Genomic DNA, 8836 nt, shown 5'->3' with positions numbered 1-8836 from the left:
TTTGTATGAGATGTTAAAACTGACCCCCAGCTGCCCTTCTGGTGAATGTAAAAGAGTCCATGGGGCACCATTTTGAAGAAGAGCAGGAGAGTTCTCTCTTCTGTCCTGGTCAATATTTATTGCCAATCAGTTGCACAAAAATAGATTATTTGGTCATTATCGTGCTGCTGTTTGTTGGAGTTTACTGCGTGCAAATTGGTTCCATGTTTCCTACTTAACAACAGTGACTACACTTGAAAAGTACTTCTGTGTGTGAGTGTGTATACTTCAATGTGACTAGCAGCTTCCCTACTATCACTGCTGCTGCACACCAAAACATTGTCTTGGTTCCAGATTTGGTTTCCGGGGCGGCACAGTAGCACAGTGGTTAGCACTGTTGCTTCACAGCGCCAGGGTTCGATTCCCGGCCTGGATCACTGTCTGTGTGGAATCTGCACGTTCTCCGCGTGTCTGGGTGGGTTTCCTCCGTGTGCTCCGGTTTCCTCCCACAAATCCTGAAAGACGTGGTTGTTAGTTGAATTGGACATTCTGAATTCTGCCTCAGTGTAACCGAACAGGCACCGTAGTGTGGTGACTGGGGGATTTTCACAGTAACTTCATTGCACTGTAATGTAAGCCTACTTGTGACACTTATAAAGAATATTATTAATTATTATTAAACTTCCATCAGGAAAGGGGATGCCACAGCAATCGCTCGATCTTTCTGGGCAGCTTTCTCCCAAGCAGAAGTGAGCAATGCCCGTGCCCATGACCGGAAAACAGGTCAATGCCTCGAGCTAGTTGAGTCATGAAATAAACATTAGCCTCAGAGATGCAGAAAGGATTAATTACGCCAACTCCAATCTAAAGATAAAATGGTGTGAATAAGTTGTTTAAAAAAAACTGACAAAGCAAATTTAATGATAAGATTATCGGAATGAAAAATATATTAAGGTTAATAAATAAATAAAAAAACTCTTATTCTGAAGAGTGATGCAGCAGATAGCTTTTAGATAGACATTTGCAGCATAAATTCACAATGAGGTATTCTCACAAGTCACATCAGCGCACAATTTGTGCATATAATTACTCCCGGATTTTTGTGTTATCGGCTTAACCGCATACCTCATCATTAACTGAGAGCAAGTAATTTCACAGTAAAATTCAATTATTTCAATTCTTCACTCAGCTTTTTTCGTTCAATACTAGTAGATTCTCTGAGGTCTTTCTCAGGAGCAACCAGAGGTTATGGTGCTGCAAAGAGTAAAGCATGATAGCGCATGGGAGCAGGAAAGAAACATGGTTATTAGAGAGATTTGAAAAGCAATTTGTGGGAGGTGTGCTCAAAATGCAGACAAGTAAGTGTTTTTGATTTGTTTCTGAAAAATAAATTAATTAGTAATGATTCCAACCAGAGTGTGCTTGAAAAAAATACATGTTGGAAATTTGTGGACATTATGGTTGCCAACTGTGATTAAATGCATTCCTGGAGGTATCACCACATGACTTGCCCCCACATTCCTGCCACTAGTTGACCAAACTTGTGATGTACTGCCTTCCTTCACCCGCTGGAAAGCTTTAAGAATCATTAACCAATTGGATGATGCTAGACTGTCAGATAAACAGCCTTTACACTCTCCCTCCCCCCCCATTTTTTTAATCTGATGAAGAGAAATTTTCAAAGAAGATTTAAAAAAACAATCTTTTTTCATGTTTTGATGATTTTTCTCTAGGATTGCTCACAGCGACTGATCTTCACTTCCTGGACACTCCCGGCCAATGCTGGAGGGTTGGCAACCATAGTGGACACCCAGGGTTTGATTTTCTAGAACCTGATGCCCGGATCATTGCTGGGACCTGAACCCATGTCATATCTGCATATTGCTCATGTGAGGCCATCTTTAAATGTAAATGTCCGAATTGGACTGGCGGCAAGCTTGACACCCAGTCATTGGTGCCAAAAAGTACCAGAAGCCCCCACAAAGAGCTGCCCCCCCTCTCATTTTGAAGGTTTCAGTCCGCCTCATTGGCATAGGGACACTGACAGCCCATCAGAGGGCGCTATTTCCAAATTGTGCCCACTCCTGTCCTGGTCCCCATAGGTGGTTGAAAATCCATGCCCATGTGTGTGATTTTCTATCAATGAATTTTAATGGATGGAAGTTCAAGCATTGAAAATCTCTGATTTCCAAAGATATGAGCATTTCTGGGAGTGGGTATTCATGAAATACCCTTGGTAATATTGCCCATAATCATAGAATTTACAGTGCAGAAGGAGGCCATTTGGCCCATCGAATCTGCACCGGTCCTTGGAAAGAGCACCCCACGTAAGCCCTACACCTCCACATTATCCTGTAACCCAGAAACACCACTTAACTTTTTTTTTTGGACACCAAGGGCAATTTCGCATGGCCACTCCACCTAACTTGCATATCTTTGGACTGTGGGAGGAAACCAGAGCACCCGGAGGAAACCCACGCAGACACGGGGAGAGTGTGCAGACTCCACACAGATAGTGATCCAAACCAGGAATCGAACCTGGGACACTGGAGCTGTGAACTGACAGTGCTAACCAGTGTGCTACCGTGCCACCCTACTCATTCTATATAAATGGACACCATTGTTCTTTGCACATACCACAGTCGGATAAATAAGTGAATCTGATCAACTGGGGAGTGCAGCTTTTAAACTAGCCTGACAGGGCTAGAGTTTGACGAGTGGATGATGAGTACCTGCCCATTGCTGCCAATGGGAGGTATTTTGAGGCCAGCGACTCATTTCCATGCCACCATGAGCTGTACTTCCTGAACTCAGTGGAGATGGCTAGATTTGGGTGTTTCAGGTGCAGCATTGATCAATGACTATGTCCTGGGAGATGATGTATTTGTAGAGGGGGCATATGCCTAGGCTAGCAGTAGCCCACAGTATTTGTCCGCAACCAAGAGCAGCAGTCTTGCATCAATTGGTTCCGGAAAAGTGTAACTTGGAAAAAAGTCTTTGATGCTGCTTTTGGCACATCTACCATCGGTACCCGTCAGGATAAATGAGTAAGCAACTCACTACCAGATGATTTGGGCAGACTGAATGTGGTGCACTCCATTATTTGGATGGTAAGTCTGTAATCCTAATTTTGAAGCTATTTTGAATGTTATATCAATCTATAATTCAGTTCTTGAAACTTCATTTTTCCTGAGGATTATCCCATATCATTTGATATTCAATAAACTTTGACGAGAGCATTAACAAGGAGTTTTTTAGGTGAATTATTGCTGTTTAATTGTACTTTTAATGCTACCAAAAGCAGCGGGCATCTCTGGAACTGGATTAGGCAAAAAAAAATTAAAGCAATATTTTTATTCATTGTTCTGTCAGGTATCACTTTTAATTCACTTACATCAAAGGCTGTTGATAAACTCCATAGACATCTGATTTGTTTGATCTTTGAGTTCATGGCATATAAAGTTCCCCAGGGGAAATGCTTTATTAGTTCAGGCTGCTGAAAGACTCTGTTAACTAAGCGATAATAATATGAAAATCTTGTTCAAATTCAACATAGCTGTCATGCTGTATTACATTGTATCACAAGATTCCTTCAGCTTCATGTATCTGAAAACATATTTTCACAATTGGATTCTTAAAAAAAATGCACCATTAACTGGAACCTAATTTATTTACATTTGCTTCCTTGTGAAAGAAACATTTTCAAAAAGGTACTGTTGTCCTACTTTATTGCAATGCATGTTCATCGCTGCATATACAATGTGATCAACAAAGTAACAATAAAATATGCATTTTGAACTGGAGATACAATGGGCTAAATTTGACAGGTCCCTTGGATTCAGACTTGGAGGTGGGAAAGTGTTTTTAAGCAAAAGGTAGGTAAATGTCCCCTGACTAACTTTGACCAACCCCTTGCAGCTCAGGCACGTTACGCAGTGATTCAAAGGGGACAAGAGTCAGGTGAAGGCCCAACACAACTTTATTGAACACTTTATCAAGGAAAAACAATATTTATCAGACTCTATTATTATACTTCAATTCAACTCGATCAAACTCTAGCAATCTCTTCACAGAACTCTTCAGTAAACAGTCTTACATTAGCTATCTACATATGACACTCGCGCCTGAGGATTCGCTACTCTCTATCCATAGATCCTTATCGGTGTATTTGAACGGTCTGTCTGAAAAGACTGATAATACCCATTCAGTAAGCAAGGACAGGCTGTTCCTCAGTCTTCCGTGGGATGGCTGATGTTTCAGGATCTGAAGTCATCGATTTAGGCTTTGCCTCTCGTCTAGGGCTGGTTCTGGTATCCAGCTGTCTCACCAAGATTCTGGTCTGGTAAGTCTGATGATGCTTGACATAATGAACAAGGAGCTAAAGATGCTCTGCTACTTGGCTGTTCATTAAAGGTGTTCTCTGGAGTCTTGTTGAAGAAGGTGTGAAACCAGAGAGCTGGCTCTCCAGGTTGCCTCTTTTATCCCCTCCTTGTGGCGTTTTCGAAGATTCTGTGGCCTGTGTTTAATACTAGCATCGAGTGGGGGCCAGAAGATCCAATGAGGTAACTACTTTCCACATTGGAGGTCACAGAACATGGTTTTGAATCTTCAACTGTCATTTAGTCTACGTTTATTTTATCAATCCCTCTCGAGCAGATCCCCTCATCTTTCTAAACTCCAGCGAGTATAAGCCCAAACTGTTCAATCTTTCCTCTTACGCTAACCGTTTCATCCCCGGAATCAATCTGGTGAACCTCCTCTGAACTGTCTCCAATGCCACCACATCCTTCCTCAAATAAGGAGACCAAAACTGGACCCAAAACTCCAGATGTGGTCTTACCAACAGCCTCTTCTCTACTTTTACACTCCAGTCCTTTTGCAATAAACACAAAAATTCCATTTGCCTTTCTTAGTACATACTGCAGCTGCATACTGACGTTTTGCGATTCATGAACAAAGAAACCCGATCCCTCTGCCCAGACGCATTTTGAATCTGCTTTCCATTTAGATACTAATTTGCCTTTCTGTTTTTTGGCCAAAATGGATAAATTCACACTTATCCACATTAAACTCCATCTGCCAGATGTTGGCCCATTCTCCTAGCTTATCAAGATCCATCTGTAAAATCTTTATTTCGTTTTCACTCCCTGCTTTCCCACCTATTTTAGTATCATCCACAAATTTTGCTATGTTACACTCTGTCCCTGCGTGCAGATTGTTTATTTATTTATTTTTAAAATTTTTATGGAACATTTTTGAATATATAAATACAAAAATCCAAATTAACACCTCCAACACTTCTTGATCTTCTTCCTCCACTCTGGGACACTCCTGACAAATGTTGAATTCTTTACCCGTCAGTCTGGCCTCAATAAAACTCGAGATGGATTTGTAGGCATAGTATTATTTATTTTTAACCAACTTGCAAGTCTGACTCGCTTCACATAAACCCAGAACACAAGCTGCCTCCTGGGTCTTCCGAATCGAGTGCTATTGGAGACAAAGGAATCTCTACAAATACATTCAAATGGCATCAAGTTTCACATACACGATTCCCATAGGTCATCCTATACCCCTCCTGACCTGGCTATGCATCCTAATTGGCTCACTTCTCATTCCTTAACACTGGGCCTCTTATTACCTAGCATCCTTTTCTCCTCCTCCACCAGACACCCCTCCCCCCATCCTTGCCATGCTTTCTGAAATCCTTTGTCTGTGAACTCACTAGAATTAGACTGGCCTACATCTACATTACTGTAACTAATATATATAAACTAACTATTTTATATCACATTCGTCATTCCCTCCTTTTATCATTTCATGATAACCTATCTATTCAATCCGTAGCTACGGCCCCTCATCGAAAAAGATTTGTCGCTGCATTTCCAATTCCTGTTGTAGCCCCCCTTCATCCACTGCACCCTCATGGATCCTAACAGCCAAGATTCTAGGGGCGTCTATCTGTTCCAGTGCACCCCGCATTCTACCCATCACGCATTTAAGGATGGCCAGGCCCACACAGATGCAGCCGAGTGCCACTGCTAAATACATGGCCATATTTATCAACCAGCCCTTCCAACCTCCAAATCCCCAGTTACCCCAAGAGCCAGGGTCCTGCATTCCATCCAGGTGATCCCGTATGCGATCCATAAATTTAGTAATGTAAGCGGTTAGGTCTTGAACTCCCATGATACACTTGCCCTGCACTATGGCACATACCCCACCCTCACGGGCCAGAAGATAGTCAAGAGCATACCGGTTCTGCATTGCAAACAACCGCAGCTGAGACAATTCCTTGGTTATTGCCCCGAGGGCTCCCAAGGTTTCGTTTCCCAGGATGGTAAGGCCACAAATAAAATAATTCCTATTGCTGACTGCCAAGGAACGCCCCACACCTCCCAGTGTCAATGCGCTCAGAATTCCCCACCTGGCTGAGTGGCCCCGGTTGGGTGCGAGAACCTGAGGTTTTTTCCAGTTCTTGCAGAATTCAGTTGAGACTGCCCGGCGTGCTAACTGATTATGCAGCATCCACACCAAGGGTCAGGGGACTGTGGTAGGGACTAGAGCCCCGATAGCAATTTGGCGGGGAAATGGAGGTGACAAAACATTGGTCGCTGTGCCATTAAAAAAAAAGTAGTATCGTTGCTCCGTGTACAGGCTAGCATCACAATCAGTATATCGGTTGCGTAGGGATCCCCCAGTAGCCCAGTTTATCCAGCTTTGGAACGCCCATTCGGGCCTCCTAGCAATGCGGAAAGCCCTAGTCCCAACAGTGATATGAGAGACATTCGCCCAGCCACAAAGGAGCTGGAGGCCGGCGTTCAATGGAACACAGGTGGTGTTGTAGCAAACGCATTGGCCAGACGCCTGGGTGATATTACACCTCCTGTCCGTACAGGTGGGGAACAGACATGTTATATTCGTTTCCACCTCTACCAGCAAACAGCCATACCCGTCACTGCTGAAACAATTCTCGTACGACCGGGAGTCCCTATTGGGAGTGAAGTGGCTAGGTATGTACGCACTCCACCGTTGCAGCCTATCATACTGTGACTGGGAATTATCCCGAGGCAGGGGAAGGCAAATAGCCGGTGGTGCTGAACCCGGATCGTAAGAAAGAGTGACTTGCTCGGGCGGTGGCTCGGAACGCTGACAATGAACCACCATTTAGGGAGTGCCCCAAAGAGGTGAAACAGAAAATAACCTAGACACCACTGCGGGGTTCGGGTAGCAGACAGCCTGTCCCTGACCATACAAGCGGTGGTAAATCTTTTCCTCAGTCTGGGCCCTAAATGAATTAAGTGTATCTCCTGATAACCTACGTTCTAGTTGTACTCCCCTTCTTACGCTCCCCATCCTCTTTCTTTGTTCTCATACTTTTCTTTCCTACCATAACGGTCTGAAGGGATCCAGGTAGTATGCATGATTGTTTCTGGATAGGATCAGGCTCTTCTCTCATTGTCCGAGATCGGGTCCTGGAGATCGGGTCCTGGAGCTAACTGGGCTTGTTGAACAGATCTCCCCTTCTCTAACAGACAGTGAAGATGCTGAACTAGGACCCAAGCTATCAACCGAAGGGGCTGGAGAGGCTGGCATGATTTGAATCTGGGGAGCAGTGACTGGATATAAATTATGATACCCTGGTGGTTCCGGAATTAGTGCAGACAATGCTACTGGTGCAGTCGGGACTCTAGCCGACATGGTCCAATTTTCTAGGTCCTCATCTGCCTCTATCAATGCAAGGCCAGCCATTGAACTACGTAGCCCATTTTTTAAACTCGAGTCCACCCTCTCTTTACTTGCACGTTTTTTGAATGCACACTCCTTTTTCAAGATCTCCAGAGTTTTCTGGTTCCCCCTTCACTAATTGGAATTCCCATTTTAAGGGCATTTTCTTGCCAACTTGATAACATGATCTTATCTCTTTCCTCGTGACAATATTGTCTCCATAATCCAATTAATTCTTTTGCTTTCATACTTTGGCTCTTTTTCCAGATTTTTCCCTGAATTTTCTTAATGATGTCCAGGTCTTTAGTGCCCCCTAGTGGCCATTCGTCACCCAATTTGTTCCTTAAGGATGCTGACATTTTCCTAAAATATCTCGCTTTATCTGGATAAAGATCACATAATATTTACAATGGCGTGCCTGGATCATTTGTGTTATCCAAGCAATTCCCCATAATCTCAAACTAGTCCTCAAGACTGCGTTTTGTCGCCACTACAGTCCAAGGATACAATTTTAGCTTAATCAACTATAGTTTCCAAAACACTCACACGTGGAATTAAATCAATTCCAAAACACACACACCTGGAATTAAACCATCATCCGATGCCCCATCAATTCCAAAACTACATACATGTGGAATTAGACCATCAATTCGATGTCTCATCAATCCCAAAACTACACACATATGGAATTAAACCATCAATTCGATGTCTCATCAATCCAAAACTACACACATATGGAATTAAACCATCAATTTCGATGTCCCATCAATTCCAAAACTAACCTAAAACCGAACCATCAATTATGAAATCCTATAAGTTAAATTTTCTAATCCCCAGGCTGACCTTTGATTTCGTCGAGATGATCTTTCCATACCAACCGCGAGTGACCAGACCAATCAAACCATAAGAAGAGGGGGAAATCAATGCGCGATCATTTTCCAGCTACACATTGTGGGCCCTTTTCCACTTTCCTTGTCCAAAATCAGTCTAATTCTGATTTTGCGGTTGGTCAGTAACCGTCTGGAGAAATCCCGGGTTTCCGACACCAAATGACAAATGTTGAATTCTTTACCCGTCAGTCTGGCCTCAATAAAACTCGAGATGGATTTGTAGGCATAGTATTATTTAT

Source organism: Scyliorhinus torazame, chromosome 11, assembly GCF_047496885.1.
Source record: "Scyliorhinus torazame isolate Kashiwa2021f chromosome 11, sScyTor2.1, whole genome shotgun sequence".
Classification (NCBI taxonomy): Eukaryota; Metazoa; Chordata; class Chondrichthyes; order Carcharhiniformes; family Scyliorhinidae; genus Scyliorhinus; species Scyliorhinus torazame.
The sequence above is the reverse complement of the archived record's forward strand: the minus strand, read 5'-3'. Positions refer to the sequence as shown.